Genomic DNA, 17,268 nt, shown 5'->3' with positions numbered 1-17,268 from the left:
CAAACAATTTTTTTTAAAAAAACCATGCAAATAACTTGTAGTAACAAAAGACAAATCAGTTGTGGCTTGGAGAGGGGCCTCGGGGGAGGGGTTGACAGAGCCCAAGGAAACTTTGGAGGTAACCAATATATTCATAAACTTAATTGCAGTGATAAGTTTCATGAGTACATACTCATGTCAAAATTGCACACTTTAAGTATATGAAACTTGTTGAGTGTCAATGACACCTCAAGGTTTTTTAAAAAATATAACTGAAAAGTTGAGGATACACACATTGTAATTAAAATGTGATTTTAAACAAAGGAAAAACCCAATAACTTGATTTACCAATCATTCCCTTCTACCTCATTCTATAAGCTTCTTAGTTCCATCACCTGTTTATCCACAAGCACTGAAGGCATTGATGCCAAAGGCTAGAAGAGGTCAGATAAATCTAGACAAACCCAACAAGCACTAGCATAAAGAACTGCAGGCATACAATTGCACTCACAGTTATATACTCTTTCAAAGAAAGACAACCTGTATTTTTGCTTCTAGTTTTCTGCTTGGCATGTTGTCAGTTCAGTTCACTCGCTCAGTCGTGTCCAACTCTTTGCAACCCCATGAACCGCAGCAGGCCAGTCCTCCCTGTCCATCACCAACTCCTGGAGTCCACCCAAACCCATGTCCATTGAGTCAATGACGCCATCCAACCATCGCATCTTCTGTTGTCCCCTTCTCCTGCCCTCAATCATTCCCTGCATCAGGGTCTTTTCAACAGTGTCAGCTCTTCCATCAGGTGCCCAGAGTGTTGGAGTTTCAGCTTCAACATCAGTTCCTTCTAATGAACACCCAGGACTGATCTCCTTTAGGATGGACTGGTTGGATCTCCTTGAAGTTCAAGGGACTCCCAAAGGTCTTCTCCAACACCACAGTTCAAAAGTATCAATTCTTCAGCCCTCAGCGTTCTTTATAGTCCAACTCTCACATCCATATATGACCACTGGAAAAACCATAGCCTTGACTAGATGGACCTTTGTTGACAAAGTAATGTCTCTGGCATGTTGTAGTGACTCTTTAATCTTCTTTCCTTAAAACCCTTGCAGGACTGTGTCCATTAACCCCAAATTATTGTACCATGATCCTACCCAAACTTAACCAAGCCCCCTTCCCCATGGAAAGGTCTGCCTTAGACCAATCTCCAAAACTTCAGTAAGCATCCAGACTCTACTCTTTGCCCTCCGCTAGGTTACTAAGACTCTGTCAAGGTAAAGCTCTTCCTTACTGTGCAAGCAATAAACAGAAAGTTTTGATGATAATTCAGGAAGCCAGTGTTCAACATTATTGATTGTGTATTTCCTCTTCTGAGTTATTTTAGTAATCTTTTCCCATTAATTTTTAATGTGCGGTTTTGACTTATAGTTTAAAAACATTTTGGAGCTATTCTTTGCTCTATATGATGTCAGTATTTTCTCACTTCCCTTTTAGGTTTGGGGATTTTCTGTTGCACAGAAAATGTAAGCTTTCAATTGTTTAAAATTATTAACCATTCCTTTAAAATAAATAAATAAAGTGGTACAGCTTCTGGTGCCAAACTGCCTGGCTTCAAATCTCTGCTGCTTACTAGCTGAAGACCCTTGTTTATCACTTAAGTCTCTGGGAACCTGGTTTCCTCATCTGTCTCCCCACAGGAATGCAAGCTCCACAAAGGAAGCATTTTTGACTGTTTTGTTAATTGCTGTAGCTCTGGGAACAGTGCCTGACACACAGCGCTCAATAAATATTTATTAAATGAATGAATCTACAAAGCCAGAACAATAATCTTATTTACCTCATAAGGTTGTTATAAGAATGAACTAATTCTTGTAAATTTTGGTCTAGAACAAAGCCTGGCACAAGAAATGTCAGCTCCCCCACCCCCAATACCAGAATCCTGCCTCTTTGTGAAGTCTTACCTGAATACCCCTCTCCTCCATCTTCACTTCTCCCTTGTCCACTCCCGCGGGATTTGCATCACTGTTCCCCTTTAGCAACACCCACATATCACTTGGAGTTCTTAACTTTTGGGCAGCTGTAAGCCCCTCTGAGAATCCAAGGAGAGCTATAAACACTCTCCCTAGAAAAATACACTCATGCACAAGCTACTTTCCGGTACAATTTTAAGGAGCTCATAGAATCTAGATTCCTGAATTAAGTGGACTTTAATGTCATAACTCCATATGCTTAGTGGCAACAAACCTTAAAGGTCACAGGAAATTTCTCAGAGCAAATCTTAAGGGTCAAAGTACAAACTCAGAGTCAAGAGCAGAGCTCCTCTGGGTTGCAAATTTCTTTCTCCTTTTGAAGAGACGAGGATTATTCCTTCCTGACAGTCCTTTCAGAGCTGACCCTTCACCCTAACCGGACAGAGAAAGAGGCACTGTGAGGGACAAGGGGCCGGGAGGAAGGGGGTTCTTAGTGAAAGCGGGGGCTCCAACAGATTCCAAGATGAGCCGTAAACTCGGCCACCCAGTCTCCCGGTCGGTGGTCAACAAATCCTCACCAACATAATGAGTTGCAGTCTTCTCAAGCAGGAAAGAGGGGTAAAACGGAAGACTGTCTTACTGCCCTCTCAGGAAAAGGGGCAGGCCAGGCGGTATGCACGTGAAGAGCCCTGGACCCTGCGACGACCGCGTAACTTCTACCAACTTTATAAGCTTCCTAAGCCTCCGTTTTGCCCTAAGAATGGGAATTAGCAGAATGAACCTCGTACTTTGGTTGTGAGGTAACTAAACCACCTACACACTGTTTCGCACCTGGAAGCACCCAATAATTATGAGCTGTTCTTTATTAATATTAAATAACAACTGGAAGGAAGGACGTTGCCTGCTTACCAGCCGTGTGGGCCTGGAGTCGGCTCAGAGGAAGGAGAGCGGCGCGCAGAGAGCGGGCCGGGGCGGGGCCGGGGGGCGGGGCGGGGCCTGGGCGGGGCCTGGGCGGGGCCTGCGCCACCTCCCGGCCTCCCCCAGCCGCAGGCCGGGCTACTTCTATGCTTCTGCCCTCCTTCCAGGGAGGCGGCCTCTTGCCTTGTCGGTGTTCTGGAGCTCCCCAGACAGAAACGCGCAGATCCTCAAGGGGTTCCCTGCCTCCCCTTCCTTTTAGCCACGGACTGAGACCTCCTCATCTACGGATGGTTCAGTCATAGAGTCAAAAATTACTGGACTCAGAGAAAGATGAAGGCCAGCCTTTTATTTTGATTAGAAACAGTCCCGGAGGGGAGAATGGATACTTGTATAGGTACGGCTGAGTTCCTTCGCTGTTCACCTGAAACTATCACAACACTGTTAACCAGCTTACACCCCAATACAAAATAAAAGGTTAAAAAGAAAGCAGTCCCAGAGGTGACGTGATTTGCCCAAAGTCGGCAACTTCCTGAAATTAGAAACCAATCGGAAGACTTCCATGTGGGTGTTCTTTCCGCTGTTATCAGGTTACCTCAGAGTCTTAGGATCTGCTTTTGAAAAAGAATGAAGAGGTCGGTTAGGGAGAGCAATTGAAGGGAAAAATATTCGGATTTGGTAACTGCTTATGGCAGGGGTTGAGAGAGTGGGGGGTGATACAGTGTGTAATCGGCTTCCCCCAAAAAAACACAAATGTATACAATTTTAGAATTGTTTTAGATCATGAATTTTAGTTGAGTGCATCTTCGGGCGGGGGTGGGGGGGGGGCGGACTTAACCTCTTTTGTTTACCCAGCCAAGTGCCTAATGCAGAGTACCTAGTAAACGTTTGCCACCTGAATGACCGCCTGGCTGGGCCCGCCCCATCCACCTTCGAGGGTTTGCTGGAGGGTTTGTGGAGCCAAGCCCCACCTGGGAGGCACGTAGTCTGTCTTTTACAGTTTTTCTCAGTTATGGCTTTGCCCTGAATATTCTTTGTTCATAAATCCTTGACTGCATCTCTTGATTATTTCCTTAGGATATTTTCCTAGATGTGGGATTACTGTGAAGGGTATGCACACATTTAAGGCTCTAGATTCAGAACCCCTCCAGCAGTGCAAGAATGAGTCAGCTTCCCAGCGAGCTGGCTCTAACTAGGTATTAACAGACTTCATTTTATTTATTCATTTATTGCCATCTTGATAAAACAAGTATTTTATCTGCCTTTCTTTTTGGACTAATAAGATTGAGATTGAAGTAATTTTAAAGAAATACTATAAGGAGCCCGGAGAAATCCTTGTGTGGGGTAGGAGACCAGTGAAATGCCCTTAGGGGAAACCTAAGGGCAACTATTGTTTGGAGCAATTTGACCTGAAGATGTAAACATCTGAGCCTTTCTAGAGAGCCTCCCCCTGGGCCAGGGAGGGGAGCTGTGATTTACGCCTTTCTCTCTGCTACTTTCGTTTCCTGATGAGTTAATATTTTAATACTAATGAAAAACCGGTATACCTGTCTTTAAGGAGAGCAAGAGAAGGTAGAAGTGGGAAAACCATTTTAAGTTAAGTCCTGGAGAAAGGGGAGGGGTGAGTGGTGAACTGTGAAACTTGTTTCCAGAAGATGGGAGGTAAGTCCTTGGGGGTCTGCTGCCAGTCTGGAGGGGCCAAAGGTGGGGTCTAGAGATTTTGTATGTGAAAGGCTGCTCTTTGGTTGTGGAACTTACGAGGACAGGGGTCCCCGAAGGACCTGGAAAGTGCTTTTAATGCACTTTGGAGGCTCACAGTTAAATCTCCAGGGACAAAGGAAAGCAGTAAGGAAGTGGAGGGAGCCATGCAGCAGAGTACTGAGAAGGGAGCTTGTGGTTTTCCCAGGGAAGAGGCAACCACGAGCTGGGGAGCTTTTCTTGGTTTATGAAACAATGAGGACTTCCCACCCTGCCAGAGCCGGGAACCAGCCCCAGCTCTTCAGAGGTCCACTGGGTTCTTTTACAAACCATACGGAGGAGGATGACTATTTTACAAATGTTTACAGCAGTTTTATTTACTAAACTAGCTCTCATTTACTCTCAACTAAATTTATAGTCCTAATTGCCATCATTAGCATTTTTCTCGATAATAAACATACAAGATATGTTTTATAGTTGGTGGGTTTTTTTTTTAAATTAGCTTTGTGGGAGAGTTTATTTTCTTGATTGCTTTAAATTTCCTATTAAAGTCTTAAACAGTCAGCTTCTTGCAGCTCAGCAATCTATGATTTTTTCTGTCACTTTAATTCTTCTGAAAGAGCTTAAGCCAAATATGAATCAGTAGTTCTTAGAGGTTTAAATGAGTGATTTCAAAATCTTGTCACACTTCAAAATCACTTAGCTACTTTTAGAAAAAAATTACAGTTGCCCCTGCCTCCTTTTTTTTTTTTTTTTTCCCTGCCTCCTTTTTGAGAGACTAATTTTATAGGGTTGGGACATCCCCTAGAACTGTTTTTTTTGTTTGTTTGTTTTGTTTTGTTTTTAAGCCTTCTTTGTGATCTTTTAGGGAACTTATGCCTAAATGTTTATCTTTTTTTTTTTCTTTTAAAATAGACTTTTGAAATGGCAGCTTTAACTTCTAAAATATTAACTAATACTTTGCATTTCTGGAGAAAATTCCTTTTCACCTCCCTCCCAACTTGGCCCAGGCTTCAGCTCTCCAGGCTCTGCAGTCCTTGCTTGACACTTACTGCCCTGTGTTCTCTCTGGTTCCTGTGACTCCTGGTTTTCCTTCCTGGCAGCATATTTGGGGTTTTCTGTTGTTCACTGGCCTCTCTTCTTGTACTGTCTTTCAAAGCACTGTTGCTGCTCAAGGTGTCCTGGAAACTCTGGTGGGCATATTATCCACTCCCATGATCGATCATTGATCGGTATTTGGGTGCTTACTGTTCTCTAATCTGCATCTCTCACTCTTCCTGTGGGAAGCCCTCCAGATACCCATGTCAGCTGCCTAGAGAGCACCTACTCTCAGATGTCCCACAAAGCACCTCACACTCCCTGTTTCTCCAATATTGAGTTTCTCACCATGTTTGTCCCCTGTGTTTCATATCTCAGAGAAAGGCTTTCCCAAGTTATTCAAGGAGAAACCTGGGGATACCAGAGACTCTGCTGAACTTGCATTCTACAAGGTGGCAACAGTCAGTCTCTCAGCCTCACGGATTCCAGCTCCTTCGTATCTCTAGACTCCCATTTTGCCCCTTCAGTCACTCCTTAGATCAGAATTCCCCAATGGCCTGCCTCATTCTCTCCACAACAGGGTAATCAATTTTAGTCTCCAGCTTTAAGTTCTCCATCCTCCCAGGATAAAGTTCACCTTCACAAATCTGGGTTAAAAGGTTATACAGCCTCTGGGCCCTGCTGGTCTCTCTACCACACCTCTCCTCACATGGAAGGCACTTTCCTCACAGCCACATGGAGTTACAGCTGCAACCTGCCCTACCAGCCACTCCCCACCCCCTCCTCTTCCACCCCGTCAATTACTCTTCACTCTTCAGGTCCCAGCTTGGACACTGACAGAGAGCCTTTGAGATGGCCTCCTGCTATTCATGCCCTTGAGTGTGAGCTGGACTTCCTGATGTGATTCTGGAGAAGAGAAGATGGCCGAAGTGACAGGCTGCTCCTTTCAGGCACCCTCCCCCACCTTACCTGCTCTGTGGGAAGCTAGTTGCCCTGTTGAAATGCTCTGTGAGGGAGGGGAAGGCTCCAGCCGGCAACCTGTGAGGAACTGACTCCTATCAGTGACTCAGAACTGGGTCCTCCACCAGCTGAGCCATCAGATGAGAGGACAGCCTTGGCCAATGGCAGTAGTGCCCCCCGCCTGCCCCATGAAAGGCCTTCAGCCTGAGGGCACCTGGCTGAGCCACACCTGGATTCCTGACCCCAAGAAACTGTGAGATAATAAAGGTTTGTTGGTGCAGCAGCTCTGCTTTTGTTGATTTGTTACACAGAAATAACCAGTACCACCTCTGGACCCCTGCCCTCCCTCCACACCAACTTCAGGGTCCTTCTGAGTTCCAGTTTCCACCTGTCATGATCAGAACTTAGCCTTAGTAATAGAATTAGGATTTGTCCTGATATCTGCCTCCAAACTGCAGACTATGGGGAAAAGTAGGCTAGGAGGGAAGAAGGTCCCATTTCCTTCCGGAGACCCTGAATCCCCACCCTGCTCCTACCACACCTTTGCACACCACAGCATCACACACAGCAAGTGCCCCAAGGAAGAGGCTCAGGCAGCAGAGCCACGCCCGCAGTCCCCACCTCCCGGCCAGTACACACCGGGCCCACAGGCCTTTGTGGGCGCACCGCCCTCTCTGAGGAGGAGGGTGGAGAATGGAGTCTGTCTTTGCTCCTTCACACACAGCCTCAGGCCGTGCTTTTGCGAGGGATCAGAGTCTCGAGAGCTGAATGGCAGGTGGGGAAGGAGGGCGGCCCAGTTCCTCCAGCCAACTTAACTGTCACACTGTTCCAAGTGTGGTAGGGAGGGCCTGCAAAAAGCGAAACAAAACCAAAACCCCACTAGCCCAGGGTGCTTCCTGCTGCTTTCATTTTCCGCTGACTAAAGGCACAGGTCACTCGCTATCTCAGACCTATCCCTGAGCTCTGAATACAGTTCCTGGTTCCCAGCACCCGCCTCAGGGCAGGTATCAGCACTTCCGGCCCTATGCCTGCTGTATCAGGAAGGTGGCATCTCCCGGGGCCCCACCCCCCACCCCTGCTGCCAACCAGCCAACATCTCTATTGTGCCCAAGCTGGATGAATGAATGTTTGAGACACATGCCTGGGTAACACTGCACGCATGCATGGCATGGGCTTCTGCCCTGCCCCACTCCCAGCAGTTTTCCTTTGGGCCCTTGCTCCTACAGTGGCTTTCTGCTAGCTGCTGTCTGTGGCTAAAAAGGTTCTGCTCTAGAATGTGGTAGTGTGGTCATGGGAAGCACACAAGTTTGAGGGTGCAGGTCTGCTTTCAGAGCTTCATTCTGTCATTTAGGATATCTGACCCTGATTGTGTTACTGGCCAGCTAGGCCTCATCCTCTGGATGAGGTCAGCTAAAAAGCTGTTTGCCCTGGTACTGTGATTAGTTTACCCCAGTACTGTGATTAGATGAAATAAACCATGAATATGACTATGCAAGGCATCTGTAGTAGTAAGTGTTCAATAATTGCTTCTTGTGTGTTTTAAAAAGACTTTAACCATCCTTGTAATTTTTCCTTGGAAATTAAGCTAAAGAAGATTGTTGATGTCTAGTTGACAAAGTGCCACTTTAGGTTTTTTGTTTGGTGTTTTGGCAGGAGGTGGAGTAGGAAAAGATTGAAGGGTTAGGGGACCACTGTTTTACTGGTTTCTAATCTGACTCTCCCATCTGCTGTTCTGGGCAGTACAGTAGAAACAGCTGCTCAAATGCACAAGGAATGGATGTGCCTGAACCTGCCTCCGACTCCCAGGTGGTAAGGTGTTTTTCGTGTTTGTATTCAGGCCTCTGTGCCTCTGCTTTGGCCCTGTCACAGGTGAAAGGGAATTGCTCGTGTCACTGGGAGCAGACAAACGCAGTGGTTCGCATGAGGTCTACGCTCAGCCATTAGCAGCAGGTATACAGACTCAATTTCCAGATCAATAAACAGCTTGACTTCAAAAATTAAGTGCATTCGACTTTCTTTTCATTGCCCAGAGTACACACAGGGGGTCGAATAACAAGTCAGCAGTCTTTTCAAATCAGTCCAGTTTAGGTCTAGAGCATGCCAGTGCCTGCGTGATGAGAAGAGGAATCAGACACACTGTGGTGAGATTTTTAGATATTTAAATCGACTGTAGACGCGTCTGCACCCACAGAAAATTCATTGTAACTGTTCATCTTTTTCTCAACAATGTGAAAAGTTACCATAGTGTGGTAAACCTAGGTTTAATCAAAACTTGAGTCCTGAAGTCGACATACTTAACTTCCTTGATACCATAAAGAGGAAGGGGAAGTATAACAAGATATTTTAACCGTGGGAGAGGTAATCTGGCATTTTTTTATAAAGTCAGCACTTCAAATAATACTGCAAAGGGGCATCTCCTCTCACCTAGTCTCTAGCAACTGTGTCTGAACTTGCTCTCCACCAGAGCCACTTAGAGTTGTTTGCCATTTAAAATGATAAATACCAGTCATCACATATAATCATTGGTAAGACACTTAAACAAAGCAAAATAAAGATGTCAGGGAAGGAGGCTGACAGGATTTGACTGGTTGCTCAGACAGGAATGCCTGACTTTATTTAAGTCATAATGCCCAGATCCTCAGCTTTGAAGATCCCCAAACTCCCTATTTTGCTGTATTGGAGGTAATCACTAGGGTTCACAGTGGGAGCTAACAGTAACTAAACTCCTAAGAAACTGATGTGCAAAACCAGCTGCCAATTTATAGTTTCACAGTAAGAAACTATAATACCAAGAGGACCAAATGGTCAGCCCAGTTGTCTCCCTTACGGGAATAGACATGAGCAGTGGGCAGCCACGTGTTAGTCTAGGATAATAGAAGTCAGAGACCAGGAGGTCACATCAGGATCTGAGAGGTCAAGAAGCCCTTCACTATCATGATAAATGAAAACCCACATTATAAAACAGTATGTCCAGTGTAACCCCCACTTTGATTATTTGTTTATTTTTCTTTTTTTGTTATGCTGTGTCGCTTATGGGATCTTAGTTCCCCAATCAGAAATCAAACCCAGGCCCTTGAGAGTGAAAGCATGGCATACTTAGCACTGGACCACCAGGGAATTCCCCCACCTTTGTTTAAAAATAAAAACAAACCTGGAAAAACATACATAATGATGTTTTAATAGCAGTTATAATCTCTCTGTAATGGCATTATGAGCAATTTTTATTTTTCTTATATCCACTTTAAATTTTTTCTGCAAAGTAATTATGAGTTCCTTTTGAAGAAAGAAAATAAAGGATAAGTTAAAAGTTCAACTTTAGAGTCTTTGTTAAGTAAATCAAGAAAATCTACATGGAAAGCTATGCTGTCATTAAATATGTTGTAGAAGAGTTTTTAATGCTTGAGGAAGTATTAATAGCAGTTAATATTTGTGAGGTGCTTACCATGTGTTAGGCACGTGTGCTTTATGTGTCTGAACTCACTTAATTCTGTACCGGGCTTGCAAGGTAGATGAGGAAGCTGAGGCCGAGAAACGTGGGGAAACTTGCCGGTGTCACCCAGCTGGTCCCAAGGTCAGTTTTCTCTTCCATAAAATTTTCTCTCCCTTCCTGACATTAGCTCATCAGATTGATATTTGAATTCAAGAAGATAACAAATATAAAGAAAAGAATCCAGCGCCCATAACGGGCGTCAGCAAACTTCAGCCACAGTCCAAATCCAGCCCTGTCACCTGGTTTTGTATTTTATGTGAGCCATGAGCTAAGAATTGCTTTCACAGTTTTAAATAGTTGGAAAAAGTGAAATCAGAAAGAGAATAGTATTTTGTGACACGTGAAAATTACATGAAATTCAAGTTTAAGTGTCCAAAAAATAAACTTTTACTGGAACACTATCAAGCTTATTCTTATTTGTCTGTGGACGCTTTTCTGCTCTGCTGGGATGAGTAGTTGAGACAGAGCCTGAACCGCAAAACTTAAAATATTTACTATCTGACCCTTTACAGAGAAAGTTTGCCAAAAGCCCCGGGTGAGGTCTAGCGCTGATTATAATAGTTACGTGAAGAAGCCTAATATTAATCAGTTAAAGCAGTGGTCTCTGACTTTGGCCGCACTTCAGAAGCTCCTTGCATGCTCCACTGGTCACCCTACCCTGCTCCCCTGCACAACTGAAGCTTATCCTGTAGCAAGGGAGTTGGGAAGTTTGTATTTTCATGTGCATACTGTGTCTCATATGTTTGTGTTTACATATATATCCTATTTAATTTTGACAATAGTCCAATGACCCCAGTTTTACAGATGAGGAAACTGAGGCTCACAAAATGAAGGTAGTTTGCTGAAAAAGTATATAGTTTAGCAAGTAGCAGTAATACCAGTTTTCTGGAGCTGGTTTAGTGAGTATTCTTACTACACATGCTGCCTCTCTGCACCTCTCTTGCTGTTTCACATGCTTTGTTTACTGTATTCTCTACAACTGTTGATCACTTCCTATTTGGGGTTGGCACCCCGATCCCACATAAAAATCAAACATCAGCCCACTAAGAGGAGTAGCTAATCCTCTGGCCAACCACAATTTACTAATGGGCAAAAACTAACCTCCTTTCAGCCCCAGGTAACATTTAAATCTCAGTGTATTTGAACCCAGTTCTTCTGAAACTGACCTTGCTGTCTTATTGAGGGACACTGTTGGTGGATATTCTCAGTGGAGGCAAGCACAATGGCAGGTTGTTGGGGATTTTTGTTTGGACAGGTGTGACTCCATTAAAAACCACACTATGGAGACTTTCACCATTCCACAGGGCACTTGTGTAATCTTGTATGCGCTCATTTTTACAAAGTGAAAATGGCTTTTCCTTTGTACTTTTGCATTTGAGTACCTCATGCTTGCTGGTAATGCCAACTAATAGCAAATGAAAGATCCATAAATAATGTTAAATCCAGTGGCAGAGTGTTTCTTAATGCCAAGTGTATTAGTAAACTTTGATTCTGTTTTTTTTTTCTTCTTCATGTAGAAGATGTGTTTATTTTTTCATTATTTTCATGGTTCTTTATAGACTGTTACTTCGATTCAGTCTTTTTCCTTCTGGCATATTTAATTTCTCCCTCATTGAGTCCATACCCTTGTGGCCACTCAGTAGGGCAGGGCAGGCCAAGGGGAAGAGAGTGTTGGGTTCTTTGCCAGCACTAGCTTGGAAGCAATGTTGTCTAGTGAGTGACTCTGCTTGCCGAAAGTGTGTGCAATACCTCTGGGGCCCAGAATCAGTAGAAGGTGTCGTGCAAAGTTGCTGCTTTCCTGGAAGAGCAAGTCTTAAATAGTTAATGATTGTAAAGAAACTCATTAAGAGAGGCATATTTTACCTCCTTTTCTGTCATCATTGTAACAGAGGATTCAATCAACTTTAATTTATTCAGCCAGGTGCCTGTGGAAGCTGCCTCGTTTGTTTGGCTTTGTTTTCATGAAATCCCTTGTCAACTGTGTTCCAAGCATCAGTGAGCTAATCCTGCCCCTCTGTCAGATTCACAGTAGACAAAGGCCACTAGCACAGAGTCTCCACAATGAGGACGGCAGAGGATCTATTAATGTGTCAGTTGCCTGTGAATTACAGCCAAGATATTTGCCTAACATATGGCATAAGGTTATCATGTTGTAAAGCATCTCGTTGGAAGTCAAGTATCCATGCCCACTTATAGATGCTCATAACTACTTAGTTGTATAAAAAATTATGCCCAAGGACAAATATCCTTGGGAATTTGATGCAACCACTAAATTACAGTAGAGTTAATCTATTGGGAGCATTTTACTTTTTATAGGATAAAAATAAATCAGAGATGAAATCAGAGCAGCTTTTAAGGATAAAGTGGAAAAACTGCCACATTTAGTTCTAATCCTCAATTAGGACTGAGAGGCGGGGTCTGTAGGCAGTAAGAGTGTTATGAGCAGAGTCCATTTTATCCACGAAGACATTCAAATGGAAAGGAATAAGATAATGTCATGGAGACAGATATCACCTGGTTTTCTGATTGCCCCTCCATATAGGCCTAAGAGGTTTGGCTTCCACTTTTGCTGATTAGGAATCTTTAATCAGTAGCCCCAAGTTAAAAGAACTCAGATACCAACTCACTAACAAAGCTCAAAAACAGGAATGTATAAAAGAGAATGCCAAATTATTCATTTCCAATGAGAAATAGAATGGCCCAACTCAACAGTTACTGAGTCAACCTAATCAAAGATCTCTCTTCTGGCCAGTAAGAGAGGCTGCCTTTTCCTCTTATTAATTTTCCATCCACTGACCACCTCCCACCCTGATTTCTTGCTATAAATTTCCACTTTTCCTTGTTATGTTTAAAATCGAGCCCAACCTCTCTTCCATACTTGTAAAAACCCCCTACTGTGATGGTACCTGAATAAAATCTCCCTCATCATTTTTTAATGATGTTTAGAATAATTCTTTTAAGGACACAAGTTACATGAGGTAACGACTCACAGTGGGACACCATCTTAACTACAGCTGAACCTTAAACAACACGGGTTCAAACTGCACGGGTCCACAGTACTACACGATCTACAGTCGACTGAGTCCCCAGATGTGGAACCGAGGATATGGAGGGCAAACTAAAGTCACATGCAGATTTTCAACTGAGTCATTGTCCCTACCCTCCACCCCCATCCCAACTCCTTTGTTCAAAGATCAACTGTAACACAACTGCAATGACCTTATTTCCAAATAAGGTCACATCTGAGGTCCCGGGGTCTAGGACTTCAGTGTGTCTTTTGGGAAACACAATTCAGCCCATAACAGGCAACTTCTCCAGAATGCATGGTGGGCATTCTGATGGTGCCTCCCACACTCTTATTCTTTCTTCTGGCAGTGCACCACCCTCCTTCTGTCCCCTCTTTCCAAACCTGAGATTCCACACCTCTGGCCACACAGGACTCAAGCAGGGCCTGTGGCTGGTCAGTTAACACCCTTCCCTCAGATTTTTCTAAGTAGAGTCAGAGTGGGGGAAGCCCTCCCCCACTGGGATGTGGTACTTGGGCATGAAACCTTAGACCTGCTGCGCTATGTCCCCAAATAAGTGGAAAGAACTTGTTTACAGGATGAGCCAATGAAGCCATCAGAGCAAAGAAGCTGAGACGAGGGGCAGAGAGCCCAAGCTTGGAGTTCTGGCTCCCAGCTTTCCCCAGGCTCAGCATCGGCTCTTCCAGGGTCATGAGAACTAATCAGGCCCTCTTTGTGCTCAAAGAAGTTTGAGTTGGGACCTATGATTTGGAAGGAAAAGAGTCCCAGGAGAAGACAAAAGATAAAGAGCGTTAAGTGGATCCTTGAGGGCTGTATCATTTGGGAAAACCCTGGAGAGAGCCCCTTGGGAAGGATAACTTCCCCCAGAGAAGCAGAGGGGCTAGAACCCTTCTCTTCAGAAGAGAAGGGAACCCTGAGACATATCTGGGGACACTTCGTGGGCTGAGGCAGGTGGCTTGCTACAGGAGAGCCACTGAATCAGAAAACTTGGTGTTAAAACTGAGGTGGACTCAGTTATGACCCTGTGGGACCTGAAGATACTTGAATTAGCAATGAGAATGCAAGTTATCAAAAGGCTGGCTGACGAGCCTAGAATCCTAGCAAGGGGTATTGACATGAGTTGAATGACTTAACTGTTTACTGGCACCAGGCTCTGACATCTGTTTTCATCATAGAACATGCCTATCAGAAGAATATTAATCTATTCATTATTGAACAAATATTTATTAAGAGACTTTGATGTCCCAGGCACTGCAGTAAGAATGACTATATACTGATATGCAAAAGACGTGAACTCACCTCCCATGGAGTTTTTACTCTACGGAGGAAAAAAGATATTTGACAAATAAATATACTACTAAATGTACAAATTATAGTAAATGTGAAGAAAAAGTTATGGGAATTGAGAATTTTAGATCAGAAGGTCAAGAAAGTCCTCTCTGAGACTATTGAGGCTTGAAGTTGAGTAGAAGTTGGCCAGGTATGGGGAAGGGTGGTAAGGCAGGAAACAAAAGGAGAATCCACATGAAGAAAACAGTGTATGCAAAACCCCTGTGTCCAGAAGGAGCTTGACAAGAAATGAGAGAGAAGCATGGCTGAAGAATAACTAGGGTAGGCGTAGAGTGGCCTAAGAAGAGCCTAGAGAGATGGGCAAAGGCCTAATATAAAGATCCTAGAGTCTATCCCAAATAATTAATGTTCCAAGGCACCTTTTAAGAAAGAGAAGTGATTGAAGGACATAGAGAAAAGAGAGACCAATTAGGAGGTTGTTTGCAATAGTTCAGATGAGAGAGGATGATGGGTGATGGCAGAGACGTCTGCATTTGAGACACTTGTTGAACGTAGAATTTATGGCTCTGGGCCTGGTGTACCTATCATAGGTGACATGAGGGGGGCATTGAGAATGACTTTCAAGTTACTGGCTTGAAATTGTGGTGGTTGGTAGTGCCTAAATGAAGTGAGAAATAATAAAGAAGGATGTTGCAAAGAGATAGGCAAGCAGAATCAAAGAGTGATTTCAGGTTCAACATGTTCAGTCTAAGACTGTTGGAGGACTTTCAGGTGGAGATAGAAAATACTAGTTGGATAGTCAGTCTTGTGATATAGGGGAGATCTAGACTGCTGGTAGAAATCTGTGAATGACTGGAAAAAGAGCAGTTGGGATAGGATAGTTGAGACTGCCTAAGAACAGAGTATAGAGCAAGAGCAGAACCTAAGGACTGAGGGAACTTTTTGCAGTGAGTTGTTGGGTATAACGGAGAAGGCAATGGCACCCCACTCCAGTACTCTTGCCTGGAAAATCCCATGGACGGAGGAGCCTAGTAGGCTGCAGTCCATGGGGTCGCTAAGAGTCGGACATGACTGAACGACTTCACTTTCATTTTTCATTTTCGTGCATTGGAGAAGGAAATGGCAACCCACTCCAGTATTCTTGCCTGGAGAATCCCAGGGACGGGGGAGCCTGGTGGGCTGCCGTCTATGGGGTCACACAGAGTCGGACAAGAATGAAGTGACTTAGCAGCAGCAGCAGTTGGATATAAGCCAGTGTGTTAACAAAGGGAACTGAGAAGGCGCAGCCAGACAGATGGCAGAAGAACCAAGAGAAAGTAGTGTCACAGATTCTACAAGGAGAGTGATATGAGGAGCCACTCCTCGTGAAGTCCAGTAGGATGAGGATGGAAAGGTATTGAATTTGGTGGTCTCATCAAGAGTTTCCTCAATGGAGCAGTGGGAGGGTAAGGTAGACAGGAAAGGGTAGAAGGGTCAATGGGAGGTGGGCAATGGAGTTAGGAAGAAGTATAGACAGTGCTTTCAAAACCTCTATTTAGGGAATTCCCTGACAGTCCAGTGGTTAGGACTCTGTGTTTCCAGTGCCAGGAGGCCTGGGTTCAATCTCTCGTCAGGGAACTAAGATCCCACAAACTGCAAGGCATAGCCAAACAACAGTAACAACAAAACCCTCTAGGGCGTCCCTGGTGGCTAGGACAGTAGGACGGTAAAGAATCTGCCCGCAATGACAGAGACCCAGGTTTGATCCCTGAGTCAGGAAGATCCCCTGGAGAAGGGAATGGCTAACGACTAACACTTTCACTTCACTTTCACCATGGGAGGCAGAGAAATGGTACTGTGACCAAAGAGAGAATATGGGGGCAGGATTTAAATATGAAAGATAATAGAGCATGTGTGTTAGTGGCTTAGTCATGTCCAACTCTATGGGACCCCATGGACTGTAGCCCACCAGGCTCCTCTGTCCATGGGATCTTCCAGGCAAGAATACTGGAGTGAGTTGCCATTTCCTCCTCCATAATAAAGCATATTTGAATGCAAATGAGAATTATTCCCACTGAGTGGGAGATAAAGCACAGGGGAGGTACAAGTCAGGATCCAGGAAGTAGCCTGAGAGAAGGCGCTCTCCTCCAGGCAGGGTAACACCTGACTCCAGCTGTGTGCTGCTTTTGTTGATGACCTTTCCTCCTCATCCTACTCCTTCTGGTTGGCAGAAGAATGCTTCATTTTCGTGAATCATTTAACTGTGAGTCAGAGTCTACGTCTGTTTTTGTGTTGTGTTTTGGTTTTATAGTTTTGTTCTTTGGAAAGAATTTCCATTTTCCTTAGATACTACACTAATGAGAAATATTCTGTCCCAAGGTAGCCTGGGTGGTGTGATTGGAATACCTAGTAAAATTTATACTTGCCCCAAAGTATCATTTAGTAAGAACTAATAATAATTAACTTAAGTACAGGAGTTACCTTTAATGAGCATCTTAATTTCACAGATATTACCTCCTTTCATCTTTTTTTTTTTCCCAGCCAGGGTTCGCAGCTCGTGGGATCTTAGTTTCCCAACTAGGGATGGAGTTCTGGCCCTTGGCAGTGCAAGTGCAGAGCCCTAATCACTGGACCACCAGGGAATTCCCTCCTTTCATCTTTTATTTTTTTACACCAAAAAAATTTCTTTTATTGGAGTATAGTTGATTTACAATGTTGTGTTAGTTTCAGGTGGATAGCAAAGTGAATCAGTTATACAGATACATATATTCATGCTTTTTTTTAGATTCTTTTCCCATATAAGTCATTACAGAGTATTGAATAGAGTTCCCTGTGCTCTAATAAGATAGCAGGTCCTTATTACTTACCTATTTTATTAGAAACTCTGACATGGTTTTTATTATTATTATCTCCACTAGGAAAATAAGAA

The 17,268-nt window shown here is 44.0% G+C and overlaps 1 long non-coding RNA gene across 1 annotated transcript in view; it reads right to left on the bottom strand.

Moving 5' to 3' along the window:
- Positions 1–2,916, bottom strand: part of LOC122423219 — a 42,216-nt gene extending 39,300 nt beyond the window's left edge. The window contains exon 1 of the long non-coding RNA XR_006264107.1: positions 2,853–2,916. This is a non-coding gene — a long non-coding RNA (uncharacterized LOC122423219). The remainder of the gene's footprint in view (positions 1–2,852) is intronic.
- Positions 2,917–17,268: the final 14,352 nt, after the last annotated feature.

The sequence above is a fragment of the Cervus canadensis genome, chromosome 21 (assembly GCF_019320065.1).
Source record: "Cervus canadensis isolate Bull #8, Minnesota chromosome 21, ASM1932006v1, whole genome shotgun sequence".
Classification (NCBI taxonomy): Eukaryota; Metazoa; Chordata; class Mammalia; order Artiodactyla; family Cervidae; genus Cervus; species Cervus canadensis.
This window is presented reverse-complemented; position numbering and strand designations above follow the sequence as displayed.